Source organism: Oncorhynchus mykiss, unplaced genomic scaffold, assembly GCF_057628025.1.
Source record: "Oncorhynchus mykiss isolate SJ-2025 unplaced genomic scaffold, ASM5762802v1 scaffold106, whole genome shotgun sequence".
NCBI classification, from domain to species: Eukaryota; Metazoa; Chordata; class Actinopteri; order Salmoniformes; family Salmonidae; genus Oncorhynchus; species Oncorhynchus mykiss.
The window spans coordinates 124,540-138,854 of NW_028322105.1; positions in this window are offsets into that span (position 1 = coordinate 124,540).

Consider the following 14,315-nt stretch of genomic DNA (forward strand, 5'->3'; position numbering starts at 1 on the left):
TTAGGTCAGTTTACTTACTGCTCAGCTCTTGGGACAAGTGTAGTCGATTATGCCATCACTGACATTGACCCCTCCTCCATTAGTGCATTCACTGTCAGACCACAGACACCATTGTCAGATCACAGTCAGATCAACGTGTTTCTGAAGAAATTAACCGGCAATATTCATTCAAAAAAACAGCCCAATAAACTTTACAACATAAACCAATCGTTCAGATGGGCTCCAAACAGTGCAGAGGCATTCATTGAAACATTGAACTCAAATGAAATGATGAACTCTATACAGTTTTTCAATAACTCACAGTACCAAAACAATAAAGATGGTGTCAATTCAGCTACCCAAAACATCAACTGCATATTCCAAAAAGCAGCATCGAAAGCAAATTTGAGAAAACCAAAGCAATGCAACATCAGAAGCAAAAATCAAAATGTTACTGACAAATGGTTTGATAATGAATGTAAAACAATTAGAAAACACCTAAGACAAATGTCAAACAAAAAACATAAGCAGCAAAACAACCCAGAGCTACGATATGAATACTTTGAAACTCTGAAACAGTATAAACAAACACTGAAATGCAAGAAATTGAATTATACCAACAAGACACTTGATGAAATTGAAAACGCAATTGACCAAAATCAGTTCTGGGACATGTGGAACAATTTAAGCACAACAAAGCCACAAGAATTAGCCATACAAGATGTAGGAATTTGGAAAACTTACTTTGATAATCTATACAAAAACATCCCACAAAAAGACTTAAACCAGAACCAATTAGAAATTAAAGAAAAATTGAACATCCTGGAATCAGTCATTAAAAACAACCAAAATCCATTAGATTACCCAATAACCCAACAAGAACTAAATGAAAAGCTAAAATCTATTAAATCAAAAAAGGCTTGTGGTGTAGACAACATCAGAAATGAAATGCTGAAAAACAGCACACCTGAGTTGCAAAATGCTGTGCTTAAATTGCTCAACATGGTTTTAACTTCTGGCTGCTTCCCTGATGTCTGGAACCAGGGGCTCATCTCCCCTATCCACAAAAGTGGAGACAAATCAGACCCCAATAATTACAGGGGAATTTGCGTCAACAGTAACTTGGGAAAGATTTTCTGTAGCATTTTGAATTCAAGAATTCAAACCTTTCTTCAAGAAAAAAATGTAATAAGTAAATGTCAAATTGGCTTTCTCCCTAACCATCGCACTACTGACCATATATACACCTTACACACACTAATTAATAAACACGTCCACCAAAAAAAAGAGGGCAAAATCTTTGCTTGCTTTATTGACTTTAAAAAAGCATTTGATTCGATTTGGCACGAAGGGCTATTCTACAAAATTCTACAAAGTGGGCTTGGTGGTAAGGTGTATGACTTAATAAAATGTATGTACACAGAAAATAAGTGTGCAATAAAAATCAAAAACCAAAGAACATAATTTTTTTCACAATGTCGAGGTGTGAGACAAGGCTGCAATTTGAGTCCAAATCTTTTCAACATTTATATCAATGAATTAGCAGACATGTTGGACCAATCTCCAGCCCCAGGACTCACACTATTTGACACAGAGGTGAAATACCTGCTATATGCTGATGACTTGGTACTTCTATCACCAACCAAAGAAGGTCTTCAACAAAACATTAATATTCTGGAGCAATATTGCCATAATTGGGCCCTGGCAGTAAATTTCCAAAAAACTAAAATCATGATTTTCCAAAAAAAACCCAGATGTCAGAAACAAAAATGTAAATTCACCCTGAACAACACCTTAATTGAACACACAAAAAATTACACCTACCTTGGTCTGACCATATCTGCATCGGGAAACTTTAATATGGCAGTGAAGGCACTCAAAGAAAAAGCCCGCAGAGCAATGTATGCAATAAAAATGAAATTATTCAAAATCAACATCCCAATTAGAATTTGGACTAAAATATTTGACAGTGTAATCCTACCAATAGCACTTTATGGAAGTGAGGTTTGGGGGCCACTCAATAAACTGGATTTTAAAATGTGGGACAAACATCCAATTGAAACCCTACATGCAGAATTCTGTCGGAAAATTCTACAAGTCCAGAGAAATACACCAACTAATGCATGTAGGGCAGAATTGGGCCGTTTTCCAGTAATAATGAAAATACAGAAAAGATCATTAAAATTTTGGCTACATCTAAATTCAAGTCCAAATTCGAGTCTGCAATTTAAAGCACTTCAAGCCCAAGAGCTGAGCCCAGAAACGAGCCCTCTCAGTCAGCTGGTGTTGGACCTCACCAATCAAGCTGACACCAGCACTGCTTCAAAAGAAAGAATTCCAATAAACAAAATCATGAACCAATCAAAGGAATCATACTTACAATACTGGAAAAACGAAACAAAATCCCAAAGCCGACTAAATTGCTATCTGACCCTAAACAGAGAATATGAATTGGCTGATTATCTCCACTCTGTCAGAGATACGAAGCAGAGACAGATCCTTACCAAGTACAGGCTGAGTGACCACCGATTGGCAATAGAAACCGGCAGACATAAAAAGACATGGCTACCCAAAGAGGAGCGTGTATGTGGTCACTGCATGACAGGGGAGGTAGAGACAGAGATGCACTTTCTCCTTTACTGTGATAAATATTCCTCACAAAGAGATTCATTATTCACAGAAATGACTACATATATTCCACATTTTTACAAATTGAACCCAGAGGAAAAACTAAGAATACTCATGGGCGAAGGAGCAATGGCTCCTCTTGCAGCCAAATATGTATTTTCCTGCCATAGCCTGAGGGACACTGAATAATAACATCTGCATAGTAAACAGTAACTTACTTATTATTACTATTATTGTTATTACTATAATTATTAATGTTTACTGTAGACTGTTACCATTTTATTGTATTTATTTTTGTATTATTATTTACTACCATTTTATATTATTATTTGCTATCATTTACAATTTTGTTACAATGTATATTGTATACATTGTTGCTTTGGCAATATTGACACAATGTTTTTCATGCCAATAAAGCAGCTTGAATTTGAATTTGAATTTGAGAGAGAGAGAGAGAGAGAGACAGAGAGAGACAGAGATAGAGAGAGAGAGAGAGAGAGAGAGAGAGAGAGAGAGAGAGAGAGAGAGAGAGAGAGAGAGAGAGAGAGAGAGAGAGGGACAGAGAGAGAGAGAGAGAGAGAGAGAGAGAGAGAGAGAGAGACCAGTTCCTCCTCTATGAGTGATGTTTCTCTTCAGAGCCTCCCAGTGGGCTGTCTTGCCCTCGGGTCCTGTCTCTCCCATACGTCCTAAACAGCATGGCACCCTCTGCCCTATTTAGTGCCCTACTGTTGAATACTATACGAATCCAATAATCCGAAATGGCCAAATTTGGATGGAATCAATTAGCTTAATTTCTCAGTTCAAATGATCTTTTCAACAAAATATTGTTTCAGGGAACGGATATCTTATCTGAACCATGTCAGAAACAATCTGAATATCGGCAGGTGTCAAAATCCTCTTTCTTGCGCTTCGTTGAGGTGGAACGACTCACCTGGGACACACGGTCCAGTCTGCCTCTAACTCCTTCCTGACAACGTAGCAGGTTATTACTGTTCCCTCTGAGTCACTCTGACCTTCATCTGGAACCAATCCTAGAGCCGCTTACCGCCACCGCCACTGTGGCCTTTTATCCTGGACAATTCTACTCCTCTCTGGTGAGGCCTCAGGGCTGAGCACAGTCAATGTAAAACTGTAGCAGAGTCTGTAGCGTCAACAAGGAGGCTCGGAAGGCAAACCGTTTGTCTGTCATGTACATCAATGCACCGTATATCACCAGTGTTTTGAGGGGAGAAGAGTCAGTGTTGCCGTTCTATACCATGAATACGGTGTCCATATTAGGACAGCCTCAACTCCTTGTGACGCTGAGGCTGGCTTAATATGGACACCGTTTGAATCTGAACTCTCTCTCTCTCTCTCTCTCTCTCTCTCTCTCTCTCTCTCTCTCTCTCTCTCTCTCTCTCTCTCTCTCTCCCTCTGTCTCTCTCTGTCTCTCTGTCTCTCTCTCTCTGTCTCTCTCTCTCTCTCTCTCTGTCTCTCTCTCTCTGTCTCTCTCTCTCTCTCTCTCTCTCTCTCTCTCTCTCTCTCTCCCTCTGTCTCTCTCTGTCTCTCTGTCTCTCTCTCTCTGTCTCTCTCTCTCTCTCTCTCTCTCCCTCTGTAAGGGGGACCAGGGTGAGGGTTGTTGAGGGGGACCAGGGTGGGGGTTGTTGAGGGGGACTGGAGGGAGGAAATTCTTATTTACAATGACTGTCTCCCCGGCCAAACCCTCTCCTAACCCGGACGACGCTGGGCCATGGGACTCCTGATCACGGCCAGGTGTGATGCAGCCCGGGATCGAACCAGGGTCTGTAGTGACACCTCTAGCACTGAGATGTAGTGCCTTAGACTGCTGCGCCACTCCCTGAAGATATAGTGCACTACTGTTGACCAGAACCACCTTATTCCCTACGTAGTGCACTACTGTTGAAGAGAACCACCTTATTCCCTACGTAGTACACTACTGTTGACCAGAACCACCTTATTCCCTACGTAGTACACTACTGTTGACCAGAACCACCTTATTCCCTACGTAGTACACTACAGTTGACCAGAACCACCTTATTCCCTACGTAGTGCACTACTGTTGACCAGAGGCTCATCCATCAACACGGCTGTAACGAGAGCCAGATCGTGTTGGGGATTGCAAGGTTCTGTAGTTGTGAAGCTCAGCAAAACCTGACATGATAAAATACCCTAGAACACGCGAGGCTGTCCTGGATAGGCCTGCATGGATTTACATGTGAGATGAAATGGGTTCGGTTAAGGTCTATCTATGCAGGTGATAAACCCTCTCAACAGTCAACTTCGTGCTGCAATAATACTCTATACTTTTTTTTTATCCAATGCCCCAGTGTGAACTGCACTATATAAACAATAGTATGTGAACGCCCCTTCAAATTAGAGGATTTGTCTAATTCAGCCACACCTGCTGCTGACAGGTGTACAAAATCGAGCACACAGCCATGCAATCTCCCGTAGACAAACATTGGCAGAAGAATGGCCTCGCTGAAGAGCTCATTTGACTTTCAAAGTGGCACCGTGATAGGATGCCACCTTTCCAACAAGTCAGTTTGTCAAATTTCCGTCCTGCTAGAGCTGCCCCCCGGTCAACTGTAAGTGCTGTTATTGTGAAGTGGAAACGTCGAGGAGCAACAACGGCTCAGCCGTGAAGTGGTAGACCACACAAGCTCACAGAACGGGAGTCGCCGAGGGCTGAAGCACGTAGCGCGTAAAAATCATCTGCCAACTGTTTGGTGTTTGAGGAGTTTGGTGGAGGAGGAATAATGATCTGGGGCTGTTTTTCATGGTTTCGGCCCCTTAGTTCCAGTGAAGTGAAATCTTAACGCTACAGCATACAGTGACATTCTAATCTAGATGATTCTGTCCTTCCAACTTTGTGGCAACAGTTTGGGGAAGGCTCTTTCCTGTTTCAGTATGACAATACCCCAGTGCACAAAACAAGGTCCATACAAAAAATGGTTTGTGGAAGAACTTGACTGGCCTGCACAGAGCCCTGACCTCAACCCCACCGAACACCTTTGGGATGAATTAAAACACGGACTGCGAGCCAGGCCTAATCAACCCAACATCAGTGCCTGACCTCACTAACGCTCTTGTTGCAGAATGAAAGCAAGTCCCCACAGCAATGTTCCAGCATCTAGTGGAAAACCTTCCCAGAAGAGTGATTCTTCATGATTTTGGAATGAGATGTTGGACGAGCAGGTGTCCACATTCTGTTGGGTCATGTAGTGTATAAACGAAAGCAACTTCCAAATGCGAATTGAACTGAGGAGAGTTGAAGGTTTTCAACTGAAGAGTCTCTCTCTGGACCTAAATGCTGCCGTTCCATATGGTCACCGTACCATGTCGTGAGACCACTGAGACCAGAGGCCATTTCAGAAACGACGAGTCATGATTCATTTCAACTTGTGTGGGGACAGTTGGTCAACTCCCTTGAATCAGGACAGGCCTGCTATTGCCACCCGGTGGCTGGATGATAGTACTACAGCTAGGACCTGCTTGAAATGCATGACAAACATAAACATGCTATTTATTGTTATTAAACCAAACCAACAGAAACAAACAGGTGGTCCTCTCCCTGACTGCCTTCGCCAGCAGAGCTACAGACCAGAGTTACAGACCAGAGCTACAGACCAGAGCTACAGACCAGAGTTACAGACCAGAGCTACAGACCAGAGCTACAGACCAGAGTTACAGACCAGAGTTACAGACCAGAGCTACAGACCAGAGTTACAGACCAGAGTTACAGACCAGAGTTACAGACCAGATCTACAGACCAGAGTTACAGACCAGAGTTACAGACCAGAGTTACAGACCAGAGCTACAGACCAGAGTTACAGACCAGAGTTACAGACCAGAGCTACAGACCAGAGTTACAGACCAGAGTTACAGACCAGAGTTACAGACCAGAGTTACAGAGCAGAGCTACAGACCAGAGTTACATACCAGATCTACAGACCAGAGTGACAGAGCAGAGTTACAGACCAGAGTTACAGAGCAGAGCTACAGACCAGAGCAACAGACCAGAGTTACAGACCAGAGTTACAGACCAGAGCTACAGACCAGAGTTACAGACCAGAGTTACAGACCAGAGATACAGACCAGAGATACAGACCAGAGTTACAGACCAGAGCTACAGACCAGAGTTACAGAGCAGAGCTACAGACCAGAGTTACAGACCAGATCTACAGACCAGAGTTACAGACCAGAGTTACAGACCAGAGTTACAGACCAGAGCTACAGATCAGAGTTACAGAGCAGAGTTACAGACCAGAGATACAGAGCAGAGCTACAGACCAGAGTTACAGACCAGAGTTACAAACCAGAGTTACAGACCAGATCTACAGACCAGAGTTACAGAGCAGAGCTACAGACTAGAGTTACAGACCAGAGATACAGACCAGAGTTACAGACCAGAGCTACAGACCAGAGTTACAGAGCAGAGCTACAGACCAGAGTTACAGACCAGATCTACAGACCAGAGCTACAGACCAGAGTTACAGACCAGAGTTACAGAGCAGAGCTACAGACCAGAGTTACATACCAGATCTACAGACCAGAGTGACAGAGCAGAGTTACCGACCAGAGTTACAGAGCAGAGCTACAGACCAGAGCAACAGACCAGAGTTACAGACCAGAGTTACAGACCAGAGCTACAGACCAGAGTTACAGACCAGAGTTACAGACCAGAGATACAGACCAGAGATACAGACCAGAGTTACAGACCAGAGCTACAGACCAGAGTTACAGAGCAGAGCTACAGACCAGAGTTACAGACCAGATCTACAGACCAGAGTTACAGACCAGAGTTACAGACCAGAGTTACAGACCAGAGTTACAGACCAGAGCTACAGATCAGAGTTACAGAGCAGAGTTACAGACCAGAGATACAGAGCAGAGCTACAGACCAGAGTTACAGACCAGAGTTACAAACCAGAGTTACAGACCAGATCTACAGACCAGAGTTACAGAGCAGAGCTACAGACTAGAGTTACAGACCAGAGATACAGACCAGAGTTACAGACCAGAGCTACAGACCAGAGTTACAGAGCAGAGCTACAGACCAGAGTTACAGACCAGATCTACAGACCAGAGCTACAGACCAGAGTTACAGACCAGAGTTACAGACCAGATCTACAGACCAGAGCTACAGACCAGAGTTACAGACCAGAGTTACAGACCAGAGTTACAGACCAGAGTTACAGAGCAGAGCTACAGACCAGAGTTACAGACCAGAGTTACAGACCAGAGATACAGACCAGAGATACAGAGCAGAGTTACAGACCAGAGCTACAGACCAGAGTTACAGAGCAGAGCTACAGACCAGAGTTACAGACCAGATCTACAGACCAGAGTTACAGACCAGAGTTACAGACCAGAGTTACAAACCAGAGTTACAGACCAGATCTACAGACCAGAGTTACAGAGCAGAGCTACAGACCAGAGTTACAGACCAGAGATACAGACCAGAGTTACAGACCAGAGCTACAGACCAGAGTTACAGAGCAGAGCTACAGACCAGAGTTACAGACCAGATCTACAGACCAGAGCTACAGACCAGAGTTACAGACCAGAGTTACAGACCAGATCTACAGACCAGAGCTACAGACCAGAGTTACAGACCAGACCATGGCCCCATTCTCCTGTAGAGTAGACAACCCCTGGGCTATGGCCTTATTCTCCTGTAGAGTAGTCAACCCCTGGGCTATGGCCCTATTCTCCTGTAGAGTAGACAACCCCTGGGCTATGGCACTATTCTCCTGTAGAGTAGTCAACCCCTGGGCTATGGCCCTATTCTCCTGTAGAGTAGTCAACCCCTGGGCTATAGGCCTATTCTCCTGTAGAGTAGACAACCCCTGGGCTATGGCCCTATTCTCCTGTAGAATAGTCAACCCCTGGGCTATGGCTGTATGAGGGGTGTTGTGCTGCATGAGGCGTGTTGTGCTGCATGAGGCGTGTTTCACTGCATGAGGCGTGTTGTGCTGCATGAGGCGTGTTGTGCTGCATGAGGCGTGTTGTGCTGCATGAGGCATGTTGTGCTGCATGAGGCATGTTGTGTTGCATGAGGCGTGTTGTGCTGCATGAGGCGTGTCTCTCTGCATGAGGCGTGTTGTACTGCATGAGGCGTGTCTCGCTGCATGAGGCGTGTTGTGCTGCATGAGGCGTGTCTCGCTGCATGAGGCGTGTTGTACTGCATGAGGCGTGTTGTACTGCATGAGGCGTGTTGTACTGCATGAGGCGTGTTGTCCTGCATGAGGCGTGTTGTGCTGCATGAGGCGTGTTGTACTGCATGAGGCGTGTCTCGCTGCATGAGGCGTGTTGTACTGCATGAGGCGTGTTGTACTGCATGAGGCGTGTTGTACTGCATGAGGCGTGTCTCGCTGCATGAGGCGTGTTGTACTGCATGAGGCGTGTTGTACTGTATGAGGCGTGTCTCGCTGCATGAGGCGTGTTGTACTGCATGAGGCGTGTCTCGCTGCATGAGGCGTGTCTCGCTGCATGAGGCGTGTTGTACTGCATGAGGCGTGTCTCGCTGCATGAGGCGTGTTGTACTGCATGAGGCGTGTCTCGCTGCATGAGGCGTGTTGTACTGCATGAGGCGTGTTGTACTGCATGAGGCGTGTTGTACTGCATGAGGCGTGTCTCGCTGCATGAGGCGTGTTGTACTGCATGAGGCGTGTTGTACTGCATGAGGCGTGTTGTACTGCATGAGGCGTGTTGTACTGTATGAGGCGTGTTGTACTGTATGAGGTGTGTTGTACTGCATGAGGCGTGTTGTACTGCATGAGGCGTGTTGTACTGTATGAGGCGTGTTGTACTGCATGAGGCGTGTTGTACTGCATGAGGCGTGTTGTACTGTATGAGGCGTGTTGTACTGTATGAGGCGTGTTGTACTGTATGAGGTGTGTTGTACTGTATGAGGCGTGTTGTACTGTATGAGGTGTGTTGTACTGCATGAGGCGTGTTGTACTGCATGAGGCGTGTTGTACTGTATGAGGCGTGTTGTACTGTATGAGGCGTGTTGTACTGCATGAGGCGTGTTGTACTGCATGAGGCGTGTTGTACTGTATGAGGTGTGTTGTACTGTATGAGGTGTGTTGTACTGTATGAGGCGTGTTGTACTGCATGAGGCGTGTTGTACTGCATGAGGCGTGTTGTACTGTATGAGGCGTGTTGTACTGTATGAGGCGTGTTGTACTGCATGAGGCGTGTTGTACTGCATGAGGCGTGTTGTACTGTATGAGGCGTGTTGTACTGTATGAGGCGTGTTGTACTGCATGAGGCGTGTTGTACTGTATGAGGCGTGTCTCGCTGCATGAGGCGTGTTGTACTGCATGAGGCGTGTTGTGCTGCATGAGGCGTGTCTCGCTGCATGAGGCGTGTTGTACTGCATGAGGCGTGTTGTCCTGCATTGTCCTGCATGAGGCGTGTTGTCCTGCATGTCCTGCATTGTCCTGCATGTCCTTATATGAACTAAAACTCTGTAAAATCTTTTAAAATGTTGCATGTTGCGTTTATATTTTTTGTTCAGTATAAAGTTTGTTTCTTTGTAAACATAGTTTAGTGTTGGTCGGCTGCCGTTGAGACAGATATGTGGTTCAGACACAACTTGTATGTTCAGCCATTTCAAATAGTTATTCACAGGGGAAATGAGTCCCAGGCAGGCAGCATCAGTGTTGGTGGATGCTGATTTAGTCATGTAATATTCTGTCTCTGTACTGACATGTCAATCAACAGATATGCTACCGAACAGCAGTTACAACTGGCTCAAAAACACACACACACACACACACACACACACACACACACACCCTCTCTCTGTATCTATCTTTCTTTCTCTCTCTCTCTCTCTCACACATAAGAGGGGGAAGAGGGGAGGAGGAAAATGAGGATGAGGAGGATAATGAGGAAGAGTGAGGGAGGACGAGTAGGTGTAATATTCCATATATTCAAGATGAATAACAGAGAAATGTCCACACAGATTAAGTTGATGGCTGTTCATCTAGAGGCTTTGCATGGCTCACACACACTTTCACAGGTTGAGTAACTATCCTAAACTGCAGTACTATGGATCCACCATGGGGTGTGGCATTAGGTGAATGATTTCGTAAACAGTTGTCAATGCTACCGCACTGCCTAAACATCCCAGGGACGTAATCCTGTAACCCTGATTGAATGTCTTGGCTCTGTTGTTCAAGGCTCCGAATTTGTTTTCTCCTGGTATGACGTCGCCATCCAGTGGACGTGCTTGAGTGTTACTGGGGACGGTGTTACGAGTAGTGGCCCGGTGTTAGGGTTTTCTTCCGATGAAGGAGAGACGGACCAAAATGCAGCGTGGTTAAATCGATACATCTTCAATAAAGACGAAACACGATCAATACCAAAAAAACAAGAAACGTAACATGAAAACCTACCAGCCTATACTGGTGCTAAACAAACACAGAGACAGGAACAATCACCCACGAAACACTCAAAGCATATGGCTGCCTAAATATGGTTCCCAATCAGAGACAACGATAAACACCTGCCTCTGATTGAGAACCACTCTAGACAGCCATAGACTTTTCTAGACAACCCCACTAAGCCCCAATCCCGATACCTACAAAAACCCCAAGACAAAAACACACCACATAATTAACCCATGTCACACCCTGGCCTGACCAAAATAATAAAGAAAACACTAAATACTAAGACCAGGGCGTGACACCCGGCCTTGTCACCGTGAGTCACTATTCATAATGCTGAAGTGAGGAGAAAAGGTCAAAATTACCTTTGGGAAAAATGTGTCACTTTTTATGCCCTGGCTGAATAATGATTGGTGGTTTCTTGCAGCTGATTGTCGGCCTCGTTCTCACGAGATAAACTACGAAAACCAGAATCAAGTAAAGTGGGGATTTTTTTTTTTTTTACACACAGTAGCCACCTAATAAAATAGGTATGTAACCAACTGTGTTTCAGGTTAATGTCATAACTCCACTACAGTAGGCTGCAGTGGAGGCTGGTCGGACGGGCTCATTGTAATGGCTAGAATGGAATTAATGAAACGTTACCAAACACTTCAAACATATAGAAACCCTGTTTGACTCCGTTCCATAAATTCCATTCCAGCCATTACACAGATCCTGTCTTCCTATATAACTCATCCCATCAGCCTCCACGGGTAGGCTGTCACCGCACCGTCACCACACCCCTTTTCAAATGCCGTTTCAAGTTCTAGTCAGAACTAGGAACTCGAAAATGTCCCGACTTGCTAACTTGTTGTAGGTGTACACATGCCACATTCAACGAATCAGCAAGTCGGAAAATATCCGAGTTCCCTAGATCAGACAAGCATCTGAACGCGCCAGATGTCTCGGGAAGTCGGGGGCAGAAGTATGGAATTTCCCGAATTCTGCAACATGCGCCTCGGTCTGGTAGTCTACACTCAGTCAATACCCTTGGCTGTTACATACGTAAAACTAGCCAACATAAGGATTATCCACAACAGTGGAATTTGCCTTCAAAATAATAGTCTAGAATTGGAAAGTGATGCAAACGAATACAAATAGTGGAATCATGCCATATTTATACTAGATAATGGAATATTGTTATATAAATTCAAAATCTGTTTGAATCGCACTGTGGGTGTATTAGACTAGAGAGTTGCACCGGGGACATCCTTCTATTTCACTGCGCAGGCTTACCTATGGATTGTGGATCAACGAAACGGGATATCAATCTACTCAGTGACACCCACAGAACTGTGAGTTTAAACAAGTATTAGTGTTTTTAGCTCTTATTGCGGGACTTCCCTAGTCAGCTCATTGTACTTATTGATAGTTGGTGTTTTTACAAACATTTTCCAATCCTCCCTCGACCAGCAACACGTGGCAGTGTTGTGGAAAAACTCAACAATTCTACCCACTCATAAAGCCTCTAATCCCTCTGTGCTGAATGAACTACCGCCCTGTTGCCTTGACATCCGTAGTAATGAAATGCCTTGAGAAACCTGTGAAAAGTCATGTTCTCAGCGTCGCCCAGCAGTTCCTCGACCCATTAACACTTTGCCTATCAGCCTAGCAGAGGAGTTGATGATGCCCTTCTTACTCTGCTCAACATGGTCTATAGACATCGAGAGGGCGCCAAATCCCATGGCAGGGTTCGGTTTGTTGACTTTTCTTCTGCCTTCAACACAATCCAGCCTTACATTCTGGCACAGAGACTCATAAGGGACATCTCCTTAGGTGGGGGGCTGGTTTTGTGGCTGTTGGACTTCCTGAGTTAGAGGTCACAGTGTGTCAAGGTGGGTCCCCACGTTGTCAGACAAACACACCACCAACACATGCTCTCCACAGGGATGTGTTTAGTCCCCACTCCACCACAAACACAGGCTCTCCTCAGGGATGTGTTTAGTCTCCACTCCACCACCAACACAGGCTATCCTCAGGGATGTGTTCTTTCTCCACTCCACCACCAACACAGGCTCTCCTCAGGGATGTGTTTAGTCTCCACTCCACCACCAACACAGGCTCTCCTCAGGGATGTGTTCTGTCTCCACTCCACCACCAACACAGGCTCTCCTCAGGGATGTGTTCTGTCTCCACTCCACCACCAACACAGGCTCTCCACAGGGATGTGTTTAGTCTCCACTCCACCACCAACACAGGCTCTCCTCAGGGATGTGTTTAGTCTCCACTCCACCACCAACACAGGCTCTCCTCAGGGATGTGTTTAGTCTCCACTCCACCACCAACACAGGTCTCTCCTCAGGGATGTGTTTAGTCTCCACTCCACCACCAACACAGGCTCTCCTCAGGGATGTGTTTAATCTCCACTCCACCACCAACACAGGCTCTCCTCAGGGATGTGTTTAGTCTCCACTCCACCACCAACACAGGTCTCTCCTCAGGGATGTGTTTAGTCTCCACTCCACCACCAACACAGGTCTCTCCTCAGGGATGTGTTTAGTCTCCACTCCACCACCAACACAGGCTCTCCACAGGGATGTGTTTAGTCTCCACTCCACCACCAACACAGGCTCTCCTCAGGGATGTGTTTAATCTCCACTCCACCACCAACACAGGCTCTCCTCAGGGATGTGTTTAGTCTCCACTCCACCACCAACACAGGTCTCTCCTCAGGGATGTGTTTAATCTCCACTCCACCACCAACACAGGCTCTCCTCAGGGATGTGTTTAGTCTCCACTCCACCACCAACACAGGTCTCTCCTCAGGGATGTGTTTAGTCTCCACTCCACCACCAACACAGGTCTCTCCTCAGGGATGTGTTTAGTCTCCACTCCACCACCAACACAGGCTCTCCTCATGGATGTGTTTAGTCTCCACTCCACCACCAACACAGGCTCTCCTCATGGATGTGTTTAGTCTCCACTCCACCACCAACACAGGCTCTCCTCAGGGGATGTGTTTTTGGTCCAAGTTCAATGTGTCAGTCGTCAGCTCAATGTGGCTCATTTCACAGTGGTTTCAGAGTCCCTCAATCTTCAAGAGCCTATGACGCTACTCTTTATGGAAACTCTTCACAGTTGTGTTCTCTGAGTGTCACTGAGTAGACAACACTGGTTGTTGGTCGAAGGAGGATTGGAAAATGTCTGTAAAAATACCAGCATTCAATATGTACAATAGGTTGACTGGGGAGGTGATTTCCCCACAGTCAAATCCCCACACCGCAATAAGAGCTACAACACTGATATTGGTGGAAACTCTTCATA